This window comes from Rhinoraja longicauda, chromosome 1 (assembly GCF_053455715.1).
Source record: "Rhinoraja longicauda isolate Sanriku21f chromosome 1, sRhiLon1.1, whole genome shotgun sequence".
In the NCBI taxonomy this organism is placed as follows: domain Eukaryota; kingdom Metazoa; phylum Chordata; class Chondrichthyes; order Rajiformes; family Arhynchobatidae; genus Rhinoraja; species Rhinoraja longicauda.
Genome location: NC_135953.1, coordinates 4,441,621 through 4,464,195, shown reverse-complemented (window position 1 = coordinate 4,464,195; position 22,575 = coordinate 4,441,621). Strand labels below are relative to the sequence as shown.

General features: G+C 44.4%; 1 protein-coding gene and 1 non-coding gene across 3 annotated transcripts in view; both read right to left on the bottom strand.

Annotated features, from left to right (window-relative positions):
- The window catches only part of paip2b (poly(A) binding protein interacting protein 2B), an 86,764-nt gene that overhangs the window by 15,301 nt on the left and 48,888 nt on the right, over positions 1–22,575 (bottom strand). The window lies entirely within an intron of this gene.
- On the bottom strand, positions 19,181–19,490 carry LOC144601355 (small nucleolar RNA U85). Its single transcript, XR_013548301.1, has one exon. It is a non-coding gene; the product is annotated as a small nucleolar RNA U85 (small nucleolar RNA).

Sequence of the window (22,575 nt, the reverse complement as noted above, 5' to 3'; positions counted from 1 at the left end):
ACCAAGAGCAGACTGGGCGATTGTTTCGCTGAACGCCTTCGATCAGCCTGCCTTGCCCTATGTAATTTCCCAGTTGCCAAACACTTTTGCTTCCCATCCCATTCCCATACTGACCTTTCTTCCCTGGGCCTCCACCATTGTCACAGGAGGGCCAAATGCAAATTGGAGCAACAGTGCCTCATATTTCGCTTAGTCAGCTTACAACTCAGCAGTATGAATAACTAGACAAAGTGGACCCGTTGGGCCCAAACCTCTCCTGCATTGGTGCAACACCCTGTCCTCCCCCCCCTCCCCAATCCCTCTCCCCAATCCCCCTCTCCTCTCCCTTCTCCCCCACTCCCCCTTTCCCTCCCCTCCCCTCCTCCCTTCCCCCTCCCTCCCTTTTAAACTTTAAAAATATAACACCGATTTCAATAAAAACGACTTGCATTATCACTAAAGTGACAATGGTGAATAAGGTGGGCGTAAAATTGTCGTGCTATCGTGTACCGGTTTGGCTGAAGTTCAGTCACAAACAAGATAACAAACGAGAGTTTTAGTATATAGATGATTTCTCCAACTTCAAATACAGGTGCTCCTCAACTTACGATGGGGTTACGTTCCAAGAAACCCATCGCAAACCGAAAATATTGCAAGTCGAAATGCATTTAATACACCTGATCACGTGGCCTGAAGCGAGCTGTGGCTTCGCTACGGGTCGCTGCTGTTTGTACCATCGCAAAGTCGAAGCACGTAAGTCGGGGAGCATCTGTGATCCTTTCATTCCCCCCTCTCTCCGTCCCTCCCCCACCCTCGTCGGCGTACTAGTTTCACTGTTGTCCTGTTGAGTATCACTGTTGGTATAACTTATCACCTAGGATATCACCTATCACTTATCTTAAGGATAGCGGAGTCACGGGGTATGGGGAGAAGGCAGGAACGGGGTACTGATTGAGAATGATCAGCCATGATCACATTGAATGGCGGTGCTGGCTCGAAGGGCCGAATGGCCTCCTCCTACACCTATTGTCTAGCCCACAGCCAACAATGAACCATTGTGGGCTCCACCTTTCCTTGATCATCGTTACTTTTGCATATCTTTCATTAATTTGCTCCATATCTCTCTATATCACAGTCTATATCTCTTGTTTCTCTTTCCCCCGACTGAAGGAGGGTCTCAACTAGAAACGTCACCTATTCCTTTTCTCCAGATAGGATGCCTGACCAGTAATCCCGCTTTGACCTCTTCATAACTGACCTCTTCATAACTGCCCTTTTTACATTTGGTTCTCAAAACATTTATTTATAGACTTTATACGACAAATGTTACGGGGAGAAGGCAGGGAATGGGGTTGAGACGAAAAAATAGATCAGACATGATCGAATGGCAGAGCAGACCCGATGGGCTGAATAGCCTAATTCTGATCCGACATCTTATGATCTTATGCCCAACCTCTCCCAATAGCTCAACCCCCTAGGTCCTGGTAACATCTTCCTAAATCTTCCCTGCACTCTTTCCTGCTTAATGACACCCCTCGTACAGCGACCAAAACTGAACACTGTACTCCAAATGTGACCTCATCAATGTTTTGTACAACATCCTAACCTCCATATTCATTCAATACCCAAAATCACCTTGACCACCCCATCTACCTGTGACACCACTTTCAAGGAACTATATACCTGTACTCCTATGCTCTACAACACTCCACATGGCCCTACCAATCACTATGAAGGTCTTGCCCCGATTTGTTTTCCCAAAATGCAACACCTCATGCTTATCCACATTAAACTCAATTTGCTATTCCTCAGCCCACATGCCGAGCAAATCTAGCCCGCTGTAATTTATGTACGAAATGAACATCCTTTCCTGGTTGTTTTTGCAACTTTAATATTCTCTTCAACTGAGCTGAATTTTAAGGCAAGTAACCAGTCTATAATAAAAATCATTTATTCCTATTTCTACTTCTGCAATTCTATTTATTTCTGCTTCTGGCATATAGACACCCAGTTTGCAGAATACCTCAGTTTATACTGCGAGTTTGTCCCCAACCTTCTCGATACCTGTCACTTTAAATGCACATCATCGTGTCATACAGTACGGAAACAGACTGTTTGGCCCAAATCGCCTATGCCGACAAAGTGCTCATCTACGTCAGTTCCACTTGCCAGCGTTTGACCCATATCCCTGCAAATCTTTCCTATCCTTGTACCTATCCAAAACCCCTTTAAATGTGTTATTGTATCTGCTGCAACCACTTACTCATGGAGTCTTACAGCCTGGAAACAGGCCCTTCGGCCCAACTTGCCCACACTGGCCAACATGTCCCATCTACATTAGTCCCACCTGCCTGCGTTTGGCACATATCTCTCTAAACCAGTCCTGTCCATGTACCTGTCTAAATGCTTCTTAAAGGCTGCAGTAGTCCCTGCCTCAACTACCTCCGGCAGCTTGTTCCATACACCCACCACCCTTTGTGTGAAAAGGTTACCCCTCATCTTTCCCCTCCCCTCAACTTAAACCTATGTCCTCTGGTTCTCAATTCCCCTACTCTGGGCGAGAGACTCTGTGCGTCTACCCGATCTATTCCTCTCATGATTTTGTGCAACTCTATAAAATCACCCCTCACATCCTCTTGCACTCCAAGAAAAAGAGTTCTAGCCTGCTCAACCTCGCCCTATAGCTCAGGCCCTCAAGTCCTGGCAACATCCTCATAGCTGTGGCAGCTTTTTCCAACCCCCATTCTAACCTTGATGTTGGACCTCATCTGAGCAGCATCTCCAGCATTATTGGGTAATAAGCTCATACGTATTCTCCTATTCATATCTTCCTAAAACATAGATTTTGTTTTCACTATCCGCTGCCACACATTTTTTAGTCAGTTTATCATTACGTGCTATTCAATCACTTATGTCCTTGACCCTATGATGCAGCTTTCCTCTCCTTCACTCAGCAACTTAAACTTTGGTTTACTTCCAGATATCTCCCATTTCTGATGACGCGATATCTGAAATGTTATTCTGTCTTTTGTGTCCAGAATATAGATATTTCCAGCGCTTTCTGTTTTATTCCCATCTTAGCCCTGTATTTTGTCTTTTAATTTCTTGTCTCTACTTTAGAGGGGCAAATTTTAAAAGTAATGTGTAAGACAAGTTTTATTTTACACGCAGAGAGTGGTGGGTGTCTGGAACACGCTGCCAGAGGTGGTGATGGAGGCAGATACGATAATGGTATTTAAGAAGCTATTAGATAGGCACATGGATATTCAGGGAATGGAGGGATGTGGATCATGTGCAGGCAGAGGAGATTAGTTTAACTTAGCATCATGTTCAGCCAGACAGAGTGGGCCAAAAAGGGCCTGTTCATATGCTGCTGTTCTACGTTCTATTTCAAATACTATTTCACAAAATCTATCCAGAACAACCAAATATAACCTTCACTTCTCCCTTTCCCATCGTTGCAGCCCAGGAGCACAAACAATACTGTGCAAATTAAACAAAGAGGCGACATTTAATCGCTTGATGAACTGATCAGCACAAAGGAGATGTCACAAAAAGACAAACACTGGGAAAAGCAGTTATACAGCTGCGTTTGGAACCTGTACCTGGTTCAAAACATCACCATAGGCATTTTCCAAATCACTTTATATCTTAACACGTCTTGAAAATGATACAAAAAAATAATAATTTAATGGTGACTATGTAAATTCAATGACGAAGATAGAATACTCTCTGACTGAAAAGGTTTTTCCTCATCTCTGTTCTAAATGGCCTACCCCTTATTCTTAAACTGTGGCCCCTGGTTCTGGACTCCCCCAACATTGGGAACATGTTTCCTGCCTCTAACGTGTCCAACCCCTTAATAATCTAATATGTTTCAATAAGATCCCCTCTCATCCTTCTAAATTCCAGTGTATACAAGCCTAGTCGCTCCAGTCTTTAAACATACGACAGTCCCGCCATTCCGGGAATTAACCTAGTAAACCTACGGTGCACGCCCCTCATCTTTTCTCCCCGTATTGCATTTTTAGTTATCTTTTGTTGCTCTTTAAAAGAGTCCCAATACTCCGGCTTCCCACTCTTTGCTATGTTATACTTATTCTCTTTTATTTTTATGCTGTCCTTGACTTCCCTTGTCAGCCACGGGTGCCTCTTACTCCCCTTAGAATCTTTCCTCCTCTTTGGGATGAATTGATCCTGCAACCTTTGCATTATTCCCAGGAATACCTGCCATTGCTGTTCCACCATCTTCCCTGCTGGGGTCTCCTTCCAGTCAAATCTGGCCAGCTCCTGCCTCATGCCTTTGTTATAGTGTAATACTGACACTTCCGATTTTCGCTTCTCCCTCCCAATTTGTAGATTAAAACTTATCATATTATGATCACTGCCTCGTAATGGCTCTTTTTCCTTGATTTCCCTTATCAAATCAGGTTCATTACTCAACACTAAATCCAGAATTGCACTCTCCCTGGTTTGCTCCAGTACAAGCTTTTCTCAGAATCCATCTCGGAGGCACTCCACAAACTCCCTTTCCTGGGGTCCAGTACCAACCTGATTTTCCCAGTCTATCTGCATGTTGAAATCTCTCATAACCACCGTAGCATTACATTTTCGACATGCCAGTTTTAGCTCTTGATTCAACTTGCACCCTATGTCGAGGCTACTGTTTGGGGGCCTGTAGATAACTCCCATTAGGGTCTTTTTACCCGTACAATTTCTCATTTCTATCCATACTGATTCTACATCTCCTGATTCTATGTCACCCCTTGCAAAGGAGTGAATATCATTCCTTACCAACAGAGCAACCCCACCCCTTCTGCCCACCTGTCTGTCTTTTCGATAGGTTGTATACCCCTGAATATTCAGTTCCCAGCCCTGGTCCTCTTGTAGCCATGTTTCTGTAATTCCCACAACGTCATACTTGCCAATGTCTAACTGAGCCTCAAGCTCATCCACTTTATTTTTTATACTTCGCGCATTTAAATACAGCACTTTAACTTCGGTATTCACCTCCCCTCTCACACCGGTGGTCACCATTGGCCCTGACCTTACTCTCTTATCCCATCTAGAACTTTCCTTCCCATTTATTCTAGAGTCCTTTGTAATCTTATTCTATGTTCTACCTATGGGTCTAAGTCCATTGTTCCCTGAAAATGGCAACGCAGGTCTACACAATGAAGGCTGCACATGGTAAACTTGGGTTCATAGGTTGGAGCAAAGAATAAAAGAATTGGGATGTGTTGCATTTTTACAAAACACTGCTTAGGCTGCACATGGAAATATTTACTGAGGACGCTGTGGGAAGTTAGAGGGGAAATTACAGATGCCCTGGCTGAGATTTATGTCATCATTAAGGACGGGTGAGGTGCTGGAAGACCGGAGGGTGGCAAGTGTTGTGCCTTTAGACACAAAGGGCAGCAGGGAACAGCCTGGGAACTACAGGCCAGTGAGTCTAACATCTGTGGTGGGAAAGTTACCAAAGAGTATTTTAAGGGATAGGATATACATGCGTTTAGAGGAACAAGGACTGATTAGAGAGAGTCAGCATGGTTTTGTACATGGTAGATCGTGTCATACAAATCCAATTAAGTTTTTGAAGATATGACCAAAAACGTTGATGCGGGCAGAGCTGTAGATGTTGTATGGGCTGGCTGCTCTGAAATAGCTAATGGCTATTAACTTTGCAAGATGGGATGCTTGACCATAATAAAATGGTAGAATGAATAAAAAGCCTGAACTTTGGGTCCTGAATTGCTGATGTTTGCAAAATTGCACCAGGCAGGATGCAACAATGTGATTCCTAAAGCTTGTATGCCAGGCTCTGATAGTATATCCTGTTTTGCCTGGGAAGAATTTCTAGGAAAGACGATGGACAATGCTCTCGCTAAGATTAGGATGTGGTTAACTGTTGACTACTTGTGGGAGTGGGACTACTTGTGAGACCTTCTGTGGTATGATAAGGATCCTTACCTTCGACTAATTACTTATTGTGTGGAATATTTTATGACTGTAGGGTGACAAAAGTATATTGTGTTTGATACAATTTGTGATTGATTTGAAGGAAATGTTGTGTTAAACATTCTTGCAGCAAATTCTGTATAAAAATAGTGCGAAAATGCTGTATCTTTGAGTGGAAGCACGGGAAGTGCTGAGTATGGTCATACACCCTTAGCACTGGTCTCCCCACTCCCGTCTGACGATAGGGTCTCGACCCGAAACGTTACCCATTCCATCTCTCCTGAGATGCTGCCTGACCTGCTGAGTTATTCCAGCATTTTGTGAATAAATACCTTCAATTTGTACTAGCATCTGCAGTTATTTTCTTATAATTAAAGCTTTGCTTGGTTTACCTTTAACCGTTTGTGTTGTTGTCTGTTTTAAGAAACGAACTTTAACAGCTCTGGATGGTTAGGCTACATGGGATGCAAAGAAAGCTAGCCAACTGGTTAGAAAATTGGCTACATAGAAGGAAATAGAAGGCGATGGTGAAAGGTTGCCTTTCGGACTGGAAGCTGTGACTAGTAGTGTGGTGTGGGTGTAGTGCAGGGCCCATTGCTGTTGTCATCTATATCAATGATTTGGATGAGAACGTACAAGACATGATTAGCAAGTTTGTAGATGACACAAAAGTGGGTGGTATTGTAGATAGCGAAAATGGTTGTCAAAAATTGTAGCAGGATCTTGATCAACCGGGCAGGTGGGCTGAGGAATCGTTGATTACATTTAATTCAGAGAATTAAGAGGTGTTACATTTTGGGAAGTCAAACCAAGGCAGGATCTACACAATGAATGGCAGAGCTTTGGGAAGTGTTGTAGAGCAGAGGGATCTAGGATTGCAGGCAGGTACATAGTTCCTGAAAGTGGCATCTTTTGTTTCTACTTATTTTATTGTACTGATTTTTTGTTTTAATCAAATTCAGAAGAGGCCACAGCTGACAAATGCAATCATAGTTTGATTTCAGTAGTGTGGGAGATGTTTTCCAAATATATTCAAAATCCAGTGAAAGGTTTTCCCTCCTTAATGTGGGATGTTAAGTTTGCAACTCCAAAAATATTCCACACTTTATGGGCTGACCATGGGTGATTAATTAACGATGGATCAATCGGAACATTCAAACAGCAAGTTACGTTTATATAGCACCTCAAGAAGCCTTATCAAAAAGTACAAGGACTCTTTGGTAATGCAATTGTCTGTTTCTACCAAAACGTACGGCACTGAAGTACGTAGGAAGGTTAGGACGCGAACAAAAGCTTGGCTCAGCATTTACATCTTTGGGATTATCTCAGGAGGGAGAAGTGGAGGCCCAACGATTCAGAGCTCAAGGATGAAGTTGCTGAAGCTCCAGCAGTCATGGGGAAAATGAAAATAAACTGATTATCAAGAAGCTGGGATTGAAAGAGCCCAAGAGTTTGAATACAGGCATGAGAGTTTGAAAAAGAACCATTGCCAGACTGAGGATCAATGTAGGTTACAGGAAGACAGCAAATTAGTACATTATTACAAAACACCAGCTTCACTCATTTAAATGAAAAATTTCCAATAAAGTATCATTGTCAATATGTTAAAAAATGCCAAAAACAGTGCTATTACAATCCTATTCTCAAGAAGCATCGCAGGGAGCAAGTGACATTGATTTGCACTTATTTTTAGCCCTGAATGTTATCCCAGGAAGTGGACAACTGGCAAGATAAAATCTATACTTTTAAGAATATGGAATTTGAGAAATACAAGATGGTGTCGAAAACGTGGTGCCATTTTCTATACCATCTTAGAAATCTACTATTCTTACAATACAATTGTTGCATTCTTATATTATAAGCATTATTGTGCCAGTGATCCATATCTATGTTACTACTGCATTTCATAAAGGCCACCATCGTATCTGCTTCCACCAACATCCCCGGAAGCACATTGCAGCCACACACCACTCTCCATGTAAAAATCTTGTTCTGCACATCTCCTGTAAACTTTTCCCCTCCGACTTCAAAGTTGTGGTATGGACCAAATGCAGGCAAATGGGACTAGCTTAGAAGGACAACTTGGCCAAAAGATCTTGTTTCCTTGCTGTAGCTCTATAACTCTGTGCCCTAGTCTTTGACAATTCCACACAGGAAAAATATTCTATTAGGTCTCCCCTCGGTCTCTGGCGCTCAATATACACCGATCAGCCAAAACATTATGACCACTGAAAGGCGGTCACTGAAAGTGAATAACATTGATTATTTTGTTACAATAGCACCTAGGATATATTAGGCAGTAGGTGAACAGTCAATTCTTGAAGTTGGTGTGTTGGACCCCTCTCACCCTGGCCACAAACTCTTCGAAGCACTTCCCTCTGGAAGGCGACTCCGGACTGTCAAAGCAGCCACAGCCAGACATAAAAACAGCTTTTTTCCACGAGTGATAGTTCTACTCAATAACCAAAGTCTGTTGTCTCTTTTTTGCTCTGGTATATTTTCACCCACATGTTTAGACCGTAATGTTGTATCCTTATTGTTTTGACGTGGTTATGCTTTATTCATAATTGTTAACTGTATGTTTGTGTTGTCATTTGTGAGCGGAACACCAAGGCACATTCCTTGTATATGCATACTTGGCCAATAAACTTATTCATTCATTTATTCATTGGATGCAGGAGAAATGGGCAGGAGTAAAGACCTGAGCGACTTTGACAAGGGCCAAATTATTATGGCTAGACGATTGGGTCAGAGCATATCTGAGAGGGCAAGGCTTGTGGGGTTTTTCCCCCCCTTCAGCAGTGGTGAGTACCTACCGACAGTGGTCCGAGGAGGGACACACCACAAACCGGCGACAGGGTGTTGGGCGCCCAAGGCTCATCGATGCACGAGGGCAACAAAGGCTATCCCGTGTGGTCTGAACCGACAGAAGGTCGACTGTGGCACAAGTCACAGAAAATTTTAATGGTGGTCATGGGAGGAATGTGTCACAATAGACAGTGCATCGCACCCTGCTGCGTATGGGGCTGTACACGGAGGACCAACAGCATATTAGGCAGGTGGTCATAATGTTTTGGCTCATCAGGTCATAATGTTTTGGCTGATCGGTGTATGACACGGGCTAGCCACGTGGATAATATTCAAATCGCAATCTACATGGACATCCACACAGACATTTTACACTTTGGAAGACGATAAACATCACTGCTTTTCATCTGTTCACTGATAGCCATTAGTCAACAGAAAAGTTGTGTGACACAAGCAAATCCGCTGATACAGTATGATTCATTGCACAGAACATTATCTTTTTACAAGGTTAAGAGTTTAAAACAAGACCTAGTTTTCAAAAAGAAACATCAATGTGCTTTGCATACAAAGTATTTATATAGCTTTGTTTTAATATTGCATTTGGAAAGTTAATTAATTTAAAAAAAATCAACATGGGACAACTATTACGTTTCTTACATTCAACGTTCTCTCCAGAATAGCATTCCATTTCCCCCAAATCAATCAGCAGCTACTTAGAAATAAAGTTTGTGTTGGGTTAACATTATCCTGTGCTACCTGAAATTGCTAAGTAATTCACTTCCAAAACTTGCATAGCATACACTAAACACAGTGCTATAGTAAGACAACGGGCCAGATAGCATCTGTGGAGGGAATGGATAGGCGCAGTTTTAAGTCAAGACTCTTCTGCAGACCCACAACATAGACTGTCTATTCCCTCCACAGATGCTGCCTTGTCCTGCTGTGTTTTGCTCAAGATTCTAGCGTCCGAAATTTACTAAATCTACTATTAAAACATAATGGCACACAAATGTTTTTCAGGGAACGCACAATCCAATCAAGCCAATATAAGATCTGACCGCAAGACCGTAATTTCACTTTTAAATATAAATTTTAGGTTTTTTCCTGATTGGTTGGTATAAAATTAAATTTCTAATTTTTCTCTGCTAGCCTAGCCTCTCACCAAAGGGAGATTTTAGAGATACAGCTTGGAAACGGACCCCGAGTCCCACAGAGTCTGCACTGGCCAGCAATCACTGCACACTAACACTATCTTACACCCGAGGGAAACTGGAGGTATTGGAGGTAGAGTACTGACATGGATAGAAAATTGGTTGACAGACAGAAAGCAAAGAGTGGGGATAAATGGGTCCCTTTGAGAATGGCAGGCAGTAACTAGTGGGGTACCATTAGCAAATTTGCAGATGATACAAAGCTGGGTGGTAGTGTGAACTGTGAGGAAGATGCTATGAGGTTGCAGGGTGACTTGGACAGGTTGTGTGAGTGGCAGATGCAGTTTAATGTGGATAAATGTGAGGTTATCCACTTTGGTGGTAAGAATAGGAAGGCAGATTATTATCTGAATGGTGTCAAGATAGGAAAAGGGGACAGACAACGAGATCTGGGTGTCCTGGTGCATCAGTCACTGAAAAGAAGCATGCAGGTAAAGCAGGCAGTGAAGAGAGCCAATGGGATGTTAGCCTTCATAACAAGAGGAGTTGAGTATAGGAGCAAAGAGGTCCTTCTGCAGTTGTACAGGGCCCTAGTGAGACAGCACCTGGAGTACTGTGTGCAGTTTTGGTCTCCAAATTTGAGGAAGGATATTCTTGCTATTGAGGGCGTGCAGCGTAGGTTCACTAGCTTAATTCCCGGAATTGCGGGACTGTCGTATGTTGAAAGACTGGAGCGACTAGGCTTGTGTACACTGGAATTTAGAAGGATGAGAGGGGATCTTATCGAAACATATAAGATTAGTAAGGGGTTGGACACGTTAGAGGCAGGAAACATGTTCCCAATGTTGGGGGGTCCAGAACCAGGGGCCACAGTTTAAGAATAAGGGGTAGGCCATTTAGAACGGAGATGAGGAAAAACTTTTTCAGTCAGAGTTGTAAATCTGTGGAATTCTCTGCCTCAGAAGGCAGTGGAGGCCAATTCTCTGAATGCATTCAAGAGAGAGTTAGATAGAGATTAAGAATAGCAGAGTCAGGGGGTATGGGGAGAAGGCAGGAACGGGGAACTGAGAATGATCAGCCATGATCACATTGAATGGTGGTGCTGGCTCGAAGGGCCGAATGGCCTACTCCTGCACCTATTGTCTATTGAAATTCACCATTCTTTTACCGGAGCCCATTAACCTACAAACCTATGGTTGATTTAAAAGTTTGTAGATGACACAAAAGTGGATGGAATTGTAGATAGCGAAGATGGTTGTCAAAAATTACAGTAGAATCTTGATCGGTTGGGCAGGTGGGCTGAGGAATGGTTGGTGGAAATTAATAGAGTAATGTCAGGAGTTGCATTTTTGGAGCACTAACATGGGCAGAACCCACACAGTAAACAGTAGGGCTCTGGGGGGTGTTGTAGAGCAGAAGGATCCAGGAGTTCAGGTACATAGTTTGTTGAAAGTGGCATCTCAGGTAGATAGGGTGGTCAATTTGGAACATTGGCCTTCATCAGTCAGAGCATTGAATATAGAAGTTAGGAGGTCATGTTGCAGTTGTACAAGATGTTGGTGAGGCTGCATCTAGAGTATTGTGTTTTCAATTTTGGGATCCATGTTACAGGAAAGATGCTGTCAAGCTGGAAAGGGCGCTGAGAAGATTTATGAGGATGTTGCCAGGACTAGAGGGCCTGAGTTAGGGAGCGAGGTTGAGCAGGCTAGGATTCTATTCCTTGGAGCCCAGGAGGATGAGGGATGATCTTAGAAGTGTAAAAAATCACGAGAGGAATAGATTGGGTTGACACACAGTCTCTTGGCCAGAATAGGGGAATCGAGGAGTAGAGGACATAGGTTCAATGTGAGGGGGGAGAAGATTTAATAGGAACCAGAGGGATGACACACAAAGGACAGTGAGTACAAGGAATGAGCTGCTGGAGGTGGCAGTTGAGGCAGGTACTATTGTAACGTTTAAGATTTTTTTTGACAGGTTCAGGGACAGGACAGGTTTAGAGGGATATGGACCCAAACACAGGCAGGTGGAACTAGTGTAGATGGGACAGGTTAGCCTGTGTGGGCAAGTTGGGCCAAAGGGCCCCGTTTACGCGCTATATGACCCGGTGGAAGCTCATGCGGTCACAGGGAGAACATACAAACTCCATACAGACAGCACCCGTAGTCAGGTCGAACCAGGTTCTCTGGCGCTATAAGGCAGCATCTCTACCGCTACACCACTGTGCCGTCCCAGGCTTATCAATTATACATTCTGACAAATAGACCAAAATCTGATAGTAGCAAGAACTTTGCTTCACTCACATAAGTTACAAAATACTATTGGAATACTGGCCAAGCATTCTTTGAAGTTCCCTGCAATGACTAAAAGCCATAAACAACTCAATCGGGAATAACTGAAGGACCAATGTATCGAGTGAACTGAAGATTATGTGGATATTAATAGCAATGTTTGACCCTTTTGTACAGATACGATGAACAGCAGACCAAATATAGAGAATCAACGTGCAGTGGGGTTTGGCTGAAAGGAGGATTGAATTATGACTCCATCTATCAGACATATCTGAGGACACTGTGGGAAGCTAGGGAATAAATTGCAGGCTCCCTGGCTGAGATGAGAATCATGCTTAGGTATGGATGAGGTACCAGAAGATGGGTGGCTAATGTGTCTCTATTTAGGCAAGTTAGTAGAGGGTATTATGAGAGGTTAAGATAGATGAATTTGGAGGCGATTCGAACTAGCATGGTTTTGTTTGTGGGACATCTTTGCTTACAAATCTAATTTTTTTTGAAGATGAGGGCAAAGCCATAGACATTATCTACATAGACTTCAGCCAGGCTTTGATAAGGTTCCACATGGTAGATTGCTCTGGAAAGTTTGATTGCATGGGGTCCAGGGAGAGCTAGCCGACTGAATAGAAAATTGGCTTAATGGAAGGAAGAAGAGGATGATAGTGGAAGATAGACACAAAATGCTGGAGTAACCCCGTGACAGGCAGCATCTCTGGGGAGAAGGAATGGGTGACGTTTCGGATCGAGACCCTTCTTCAGACTGAAGTCTGAATCAGATCAGATCAGTCTGAAGAAGGGTCTCAACCCGAAACGTCACCCATTCCTTCTCTCCAGAGATGCTACTTGTCCCGCTGAGTTACTCCAGCATTTTGTATCTATCTTCGTTTTAAACCAGCATCTGCAGTTCCTTTCTACACATGATGGTGGAAGGTTATTTTTCAGACTGGATGCCTGTGACCTCAGGAATTTGTGCCGGACCCATTGTCATTTGTGGTTTATATCAACGATTTGTACGGGTCATAGAGTGATAGTGTTGAAACAGGCCCTTCGGCCTAACTTGCCCACACCGCCCAACATGTCCCAGCCACATGAGTCTCACCTGCCTGCCTTTGTTCCATATCCATCCAAACCTGGATGTTTGAATGTATGAGAATGTATAAGATATGATTAGAAAGTTTGCAGTGGTATTATAGATAATGAAAATGGTTATCAAAAATTACAACAGGATCTTGATCAGCTGGGCAAGTGGGCTGAGGAATGGTTAATAGATTAAATGCAGATGTGCAAATGTTGAATTTTGGGAAGTCATACCAGAGTAGGATCTTCACAGTGAATGGAGAGCTCTATGGAGCGCTGAAGAGCAGAGGGATCTAGCAGTGCAGGTACATAGATCAATGAAGTGGTGCCATAGGGTAGATTGGATTGCGAAAGAGGCTTTTGGCACATTGGCCTTCATCAGTCAGGGTACTGAGTATAGAAATTGAGATGTTATCTTACAGTTGTACAAGACATTGGTGAGCCCACATTTGGAGTATTGTGTTCAATTTTGGTCATCCTGTGAAACGATTGTCCAGTCTATGTTTAGTCTCGCCGATGTGTAAGAGTCCACTTGGCAAACGTTTCGCTGAACACCTTCGCTCAGTCCGCCTGAACCTACCTGATCTCCCGGTTGCTAAACACTTTAATTCTCCGTCCCATTCCCACACTGACCTTTCTGTCCTAGGTCTCCTCCATTGTCAGAGGGAGGCTAAACGCAAATTGGAGGAACAGCATCTCATATTTTGCTTGGGCCGTGGTATGAATATTGATTTATCTAACTTCAAGTAACCCCAGCATTCCCTCTCTCTATCCTTTCCCCACCCAAGTTGCACCAGCTTCTCATTTTCACCTAACAAACAGCTAACAATGGCCTGTTTCCTTTATCATCATTACTTTTTTGCATATCTTTCATTCATTGCTCTTTATCTCTCTACATCATTGTCCATACCTTGTTTCCCTTTCCCGTGACTTTCAGTCTGAAGAAAGGTCTCGACCCGAAACGTCACCCATTCTTTCTCTCCAGAAATGCTGCCTGTCCTGCTGAGTGACTCCAGCTTTTTGTGCCAGAGCAGGTAGTTGAGGCAGGACGTTTGACAGGTACATAGATAGAACAAGTCTAGAGGGATAGGGGCCAAATGCAGGCAGATGGCTCTAGTGTAGATAGGGCAAATTGGGACAAATGGCCTGTTTTCATACTGTATGACTATCATCTTTATGGCGTTTCTCACTTCAAATCTGGTTCTAATTAAGCCCATTAAGTTCTTTGTTTTTGTCTCGTGTACAGAGATATAGTGAAGAGTTCACATGCTATCCAGTAAAAAAAAAACTATACTCAAATCTAATCAAGCCATCCACATTGCAAAGCCAAAAGATGGGAATAAAAGGACGGAAGTTGGGAATAAGACAAAAGAGTTAAGAATAAAAGGATAGCTTCATTTGTACCTCTGGATAATAAAGAAACAGTAACAGACCACGGGGGAAGTAAGGGGTGTCCGTCTTTGTCAAATTCCACTATAACCAAGTTAGGGTCCCCCCCCCCCACATGACATCATTGCCTGGGCACTGGGTCAGAATCCTGGAGCCCAGTGACTGATAACCCAGAGAGACCTCCCTCAGCCCAGCGGCCCGAGGAGGTCGCCCGGCACCACCTTGTCCAGCACAGCTGGGAAATGGCAATCCCTACTGCCCCCGCTACTGATTCCCATATTCTGAGATTGAGAGCAAAATGGGAGGTCTGGGGCATTGGGGTGACAGGGTGAGGAAGCTCTGTCCTAATCTAAGTGCGAATCCCACGACCAACAGGAGGAAACTACATCGACCTTAAACGTCTCTCCTTCCAAAAACACTAACCTGCGGAGTGTACAAAGTTCTTTTTAACAGCTAAAAATGTATTTTTGTTACCGCAAGCTAAAAATACTGAAAGGCTATTTGGTACATTGTTTAATAGTTAAGTGTCGATCGAAGCAATTGCCTGATCAGTGGCCTGTCAGTTTCAGCGGCCTCTGCAATGTAACTAGCAGGCTGTGTTCTTAAGGAGAGAGCACACTATAACCAAAATCAGAGGCAGGCCATTCGGTCACATCGTCTCTGCTGAACACGATGCCAAGATAAACTAATCTCATCTGCTTGCAGACGATTCGTATCCCTGCATATCCACGTGCGTCTCTAAAAGCCTCTTACACACTATTATCGTATCTGATAATAGACCTTCAGATAGGCACATGGATACGCAGGGAAAGGATCACATGCAGGCAGAGGAGATCAGTTTAACTTGACATTATGTTGGGCATTGTGAGCTGAAAGGCCTGTGCTGTGCTGTTCTACGTTGAAAGGATGTATGTACCATCTAGATACTAAAACTCTCGTTTGTTTGTTTGTGTCTGAACTACAGCCAAAACTGTACACGATAGCACGATAATTTTATGCCCACCTTACTCACCGTCGTCCCTTTGATACTAATGGAAGACGTTTCATTGAAATTGGTGTTATATTTTTTAAGTTATTCACATTTTGAAGTTTAAATCTATCTCCCAGGGAGGGACGGAAGGTGGGGTGGAGGATAAGGGGGGATGGAGTGGGGGGGGGGGGAGGGAAGGGAAGGGGGGGGGGAGGGGAGGGGGAGGAGGAGAGGTTGCTGCACCAATGCAGGAGAGGTTTGGGCCCAACGGCTCCACTTGGTCTCGTTACTACAAAAACTGCGGCAACACAAATGCCAAGAGACCTTTACAAAAAGAGCATGGAACTTGGAAAGCTGACAATTAACTCGTTTGCCAATGAAATCACAATGGTGGACAAAAAAGACTAAAGTAGGGGTTTGGTTTACGTCTGCTGCAATTATCACACCAAATAACTCATCATCCGAGGGCCACACTAGTCTAGTTTTGATCTGAGCAATTTCCTGGCAATGTGTTATATTTACCACTTAAGTCTTATCAAATCTGCACAACACTTTGAGGTGTAATCAAGTCTGCAGTAGGCTATTTATATCAGCCACAGCCTGATGGGTTCAACATCAAAACTAATCAATAAAAACATTACAATAACATAAATGCACATTGTCCTGACGTAAGCCACATTAAATGTGCTTGGCAATCTAACATTCTTACCTTTTGCCTCATCATATTAAACACGGTCTGTACATTTTCTTCCATTGCAAGTATTAATTCAAGCAATACCACATGTGAACACGAAGGCATCACAAAATGCTGGAGCAACTCAGGTCAGGCAACATCTTGGAGAGAAGGAATGGGTGACATTTCGGGTCGAGACGCTTCTTCAGACTGATGTTAGCGGGGAGGGACAAAGAAAGGATATAGGTAGAGACAGGAAGACAGTGGGAAAACCAGGAAGGAGGAGGGGAAGAGAGGGACAGAGGAACTATCTAAAGTTAGAGAAGTCAACGTTCATACCGCCGGGCTGTAAGCTGCCCAAGCGAAATACGAGGTGCTATTCCTCCAATTTCCAGTGGGCCTCACTATGACACTGGAGGAGGCCCATGACAGAAAGGTCAGACTGGTAGTAGGAGGGGGAGTTGAAGTGCTCAGCCACCAGGAGATAACATAACATAACATAACATAACAACACTTTATTGTCACTCGGCACAACACCGAGCGAAATTTCAGCAGTCACACAAAATACAGCAAAAAGAAAAGAACACAGGACACCCGACCCCAACACAAACATCCATCACAGTGACTCCAAACACCCCCTCACTGTGATGGAGGCAACAAAACTTCCCCTCTCTTCCCCCCGCACCCACGGACAGGCAGCTCGACCCCTACCGAGGCAAACGACACGCACAGCCCCCGCAAGGGGATGGAAGGCCCCCCGGCCGAGCCGCCCCGGGCACCGAAACGTCCCGCGGCCACACCGGGCGATGTTAAGTCCAACGGCCGAGCCGCACCGGGCACTGAAACGTCCCGCGGCCGAACAGCGCTGACGATGTTAAGTCCAGCGGCCAAGCCGCGCCGGGCACTGAAACGTCCCGCGGCCACACCGGGCGATGTTAAGTCCAGCGGCCAAGCCGCACCGGGCATTGAAACGTCCCGCGGCCGAGCCGCACCGGGCACTGAAACGTCCCGCGGCCACACCGGGCACTGAAACGTCCCGCGGCCACACCGGGTGATGTTAAGTCCAGCGGCCGAGCCGCACCGGGCACTGAAACGTCCCGCGGCCGAGCCGCACCGGGCACTGAAACGTCCCGCGGCCGCACCGGGCGATGTTAAGTCCAGCGGCCGAGCCGCACCGGGCACTGAAACGTCCCGCGGCCGAGCTGCGCCGGCAATGTTAAGGCCCGCAGCCGAGCCGCACCGGGCACTGAAACGTCCCGCAGCCGAGCTGCGCCGGCAATGTTAAGGCCCGCAGCCGAGCCGCACCGGGCACTGAAACGTCCCGCAGCCGAGCTGCGCCGGCAATGTTAAGGCCCGCAGCCGAGCCGCGCCCCGGGGAAGAGACCTAATAAAATAAAGGTTTCCCCCCGCCCCACCCCCCCACCCCACCCCACACCCCCACCACACACCCCCACCACACATACACAGCCAAAAACAGAAACAAAAACCATCCCAACACCGACACAAACAAAAAAAAAGAAAAAAAAGACAACAGACTGCCAGAGAGCCGCAGCCGTTAGGCGCAGCCAACTCCTCCCAGGTGGGTTTCAGGAGGAGTTGGTTAAGGCAGACTGAGCGTAGGTGTTGAGCGAAACAATCGCCGAGCCTGTGTTTGGTCTCGCTGATGAAGAGAAGTTGACATCTGGAACAGCAGATACAATAGATGAGGTTGGAGGAGGTGCAGGTAAAACACCTCATCCTGGGCGCAGATGCGGCGTAGATGGAGGAATTGGGAGTAGGGGATAGACTTTTTGCAGGAGACAGGGTGGGAAGAACTGTAGTCCAGATAGCTGTGGGAGTCAGTGGGTTTGTAGTAGATGTCAGTCACTAGTCTGCCTCCTGTGATGGAGATGGTGAGGTCCAGAAACGGTAGGGAGATGTCGGAGATGGTCCAAGTATATTTAAGAGTAGGATGGAAATTAGTGGTGAAATGTATGAAGTCAGTGAGTTTTGCATGGGTACAAGAGGTAGCACCAATGCAGTCGTCAATGTAGCAGAGGTAAAGTTTGGGGATGGGGCCAGTGTATGTCTGGAACAGGGATTGTTCGACGTACCCGACAAAGAGGCAGGCATAGCTAGGGCGCATGCGAGTGCCCATAGCTACGCATCGGGTTTGGAGGAAGTGGGAGGAGTCAAAGGAGAAGTTGTTGAGGGTAAGAAACAGCTCTGCTAGGCGGAGGAGAGTGTTAGTAGATGGAGATTGGCTGGTTCTACCTTGGCTGGTCGAGGAAGAAACACAAGACCATCCTTGTGGGGGATGGAGGTGTAGAGTGACTGGACATCCATGGTAAAGATGAGGAAGTGGGGGCCTGGAAACCAGAAGTTATTGAGGAGACGGAGAGCGTGTGAGGTGTCGTGGACATAGGTGGGGAGGGATTTACCACATGTGAACACAGCTTGTTTGAGTTATGCAACAGCCCAGGTCTTAATATTTGACAAAATAACAATTTTTGGCGACTTTCAATATTAAAAATGCATTCCGGGATTTTTATTTATTTATTTTTTCGGTATTACATAACACTCATAAATTCATGTGATTGGAGCAGAATTAGGCCATTCGGGCCATCAAGTCTGCTCTGCCATTCAATCATGGCTGATCTATCTCTCCCTAACCCCATTCTCCTGCCTTCTCCCCATAACCCCTGACTCCCATACTAATCAAGAATCTATCTATCTCCACCGTAAAAATATCCATTGACTTGGCCTACATCACCGTCTGTGGCAATAAATTCCAGAGATTCAACACCCTCTGATTAACAAAATTCCTCCTCATCTCCTTCCTAAAAGAACGCCGGGTGACTTAGAGGGAGCACCATACCGTCCCTGATGCCCACGCGACCCCTCAAAGTGCCATCAGATTACCAAAGATGTGCGATCATTCTCTCTGGCATGTCCGACCTTCGATCTCTGACCCTCCCTCCCCCCTCCGAATGTTCGTGCCTGGCATATGAGGAGGTGCCCCTTCTCTGGGCGACCCCCCCTCCTCTTCCTCTGTGTCGCCAGGCACGAGGGCACCCCACCCTCGCTGTGGGTCCGGCCTTACAGCGGGAGCGGTGGTCTCCTGCACGCCCGCCAAGATTACGGACCTTTCCCCACCCAGATCGAAGGTCGGCATTGGTCGCCGAGAGGTCACACTCGCCTTTGACTCATCACGTGGCCTCTCCTCCTCCCCCCATCCCCTCCCTCTCTCTCTCTCTCCCCCGCCTTCCCCCACCATTCTTCTTCTGAATTAATAATTAATCATTGACAATATACTCATTGAAACAATTATAGACACTAAATGCTGGAGTAACTCAGAAACGAGAACAGACCAGAAACGTCACCCCTTTCTTCTATCCAGAAATGCTGCCTGTCCCGCTGAGTTACTCCAGCATTTTGTGTTTATCTTCGGTGTAAACCAGTATCTCAAGTTCGTTCCCACACATTAATATAATCACCTAAAATAACAAATAAACACAGATAAATCTTGAATAATGACAGCTAAAAATAATGTTCATTTTGCAGTTACACATAGAATCATACAGCAGCTGAAAAGATGTCACTTTTGAAAATCATTTCCTCGCATGAGCATCATTATTTACATGACCTAGTTATCGAGTGGGCTCGAGGACTTATCACTGACAGAAAAGGACAAAATCAGAACAGGCTGACACTTAAGATAAAAAATAATAAAATAAACTGCAAATCAAAGTAATGAGCAATATGACGAAAGCAACTGCTGCATGCAAAATTAAATACAGATTATGGAACCTTGTGCAGATATACAAGGTTTCACTGTTAAGGTAGAGGTCAACTCTTTTCCAGTATTTCCAAAAGGGGAGTTGCTTATCGCCATGACTGAGACTTCAAAGTCTTCACTCAGCTACAAGTGGATCAGTCATTTCTACTGTTAAACTCCACCCATTTGAAAAAATAAAGATGGCCCAAAAAGATGGATCTTCTGCACACTGCTTCCAGAAATGGTCAGAAAAACCTCAGTCAGTGCATAAAGGCACAAATCAAGACAACGTCCAGTTGAATTACACAATGTCAAGCAGAAGCTTCTTATCAGCTGAAAATAAATGCGTTTCACACTAGGTCCTGGCACTCTGTTCAGTCTGAAGAAGGGTCTCGACCTGAAACGTCACCCATTCCTTCTCTCCCGAGATGCTGCCTGACCTGCTGAGTTACTCCAGCATTTTGTGAATAAATCACTCTGTTCTGAGCCTTGTTGTTTTCAATGTTAATTTTAGATTGAAGGGAAGAGGAATAAAAGTTCAGTACAGAGAGGTGACTCTGTTCTCTTATTCCCCCTTGCCTTTAACACATTTATAAATCTCTGGCATATAAAGTTAAGGAAAAGCAATGATTTTCTCAATTTTTCCTTTATGTTCTTAATTCATGATCTAATTTCAGCTTTACTGTCATAATGAGCTGTTGGTATTTTAGACAAGTGTTTCCATTTTAAATTATCCTACATATTCTTGCTGTATTCGACAGAGAGGGGAAGGCCCAAACTTTGTGATTCAGGAAAAGATTTTCTTGAGATGAGAAAAAGTAACGGTTCTTCAGAGAGGCGAACTGACTTATAAATGAAGACCAACCAGACATTGCGGAATTTTCTGTAATTACACCCAGAAAATGGGTTAACCTTATAACCTCACCAGACAAACATAACTGAAAACAAAACCAGCAGAAATGTCCACAAACAGATTGCCAACAGGCAACTTGAATCCACGTTTAATTTCGACACCCACACCCGCTGATAGCATCATTTGGTCATCAACCATTGAAACACTGCATCAGGTTTATCAGATTGATAGCTACTTCAGAAATAGAAAAGGTTGCAGTGAGTTGCAGGGTACCAAATATGAAAAATTAAAACGTTGAGCAAAGTTTTGTAATAATTGGTTACAGAATTAGATTGCCCATTTGGCCTAAGCCAATATAAGGGAAACAAATTAAAAATTAGGCATTTAGACCCTCTTGTTATTTGAAATAATGAATTGTACATCGTGGAAACAGGCCTTTTGACCCACTCTACCAAGTACCCACAGGTACTAATCCTTCACTGATCCCATTCTACTCACCAGGCATTAACTTTACATATTCTACCACTGCATGGCGTGATTTACAGGGGCCAATTAATCCACCATCCCGCATCTATTTTGCGGTAGACTCACGGGAAGGATGTGTAAACTCTACACAGACAACTACAGAGGTGAAGACACAAGAAAATTCAGATGAGGAAACGAACACAAAAACAAAGCACTGGAGAAACTCAGCAGGTCAGGCAGCATTGATGGAGGGAATGGGCAGCTAATGTTTTGGGTCTGGACTCTTCATACTGTTGAGCAAGGTAGTAAACTTGGGTCACTGGAGCTGAGAGACTGGAACTTAATTACTGCGTCACTCTGTGGTGCAAAGATCCTGCTTTCCCCAACTGGGTCTGATTTTAACTAAATTATTCCAAGGATTTACTTTTCTCAAAAGCAGACCTACTGTTGCTGGAAACACAAATAAAAAATAAAAATTGCTGGAGGACTTCACGAGTCAGGCAGCATCTGTGGAGGGAAATGGAAAGACAATGTTTTGGGTTGTGAAACTTTTCCATCTAAAGAAAAGTCCCAATGCGAGACATTGTCTGTCCAATTCCATCCAAAAATGCTGCATTCCTCTAGCAGTTTGTTTGTTTAATCTATTCTTGCAAGGGTCACTGCAAAAACTTTACATGATCGTGAAACTTTGGAACAGAATTCCTTTTGTCCATTCTCGAAAGTGTTAAGTTGTACTTATATTTTACACTCTTGCCCTAGCTTTTCACTTCCAAGATGCCTTCTTTTCAATCTGATGGCCCAAGTTTCTCTGGTCTTTTATTCACACCTCGTACTCAGAGTTAGCTTCAGCCTAGTGGCATTTCTCTCTGTGGTCTCAAATGCTTGAATGCATTTTTTGTTTTCCAGCAGCCAGAAGCAGACACACTTCACAAGGAAAGTCTGATCAGGCACTGAATAACTTAATCAAGACCTCATTATTCTGTATGGACCATGTAGTTCAACTTTCCATTAGTTGGTTGTTTATTATTTTCACTTTGGTTGAATGATTCAAACAGCATTTACCAAGGTACCTGGGTGTGGATTTTCTCGGCTTTTAGTTTCTAGCCAATGAAAACCTACATCTAGAGGAGACCTGGAAAGTATATTAAAAAGCTGACTACTGAGAATTAAAGTTTAGTAAACGGACAAGAAAAGAGGATATAGTACC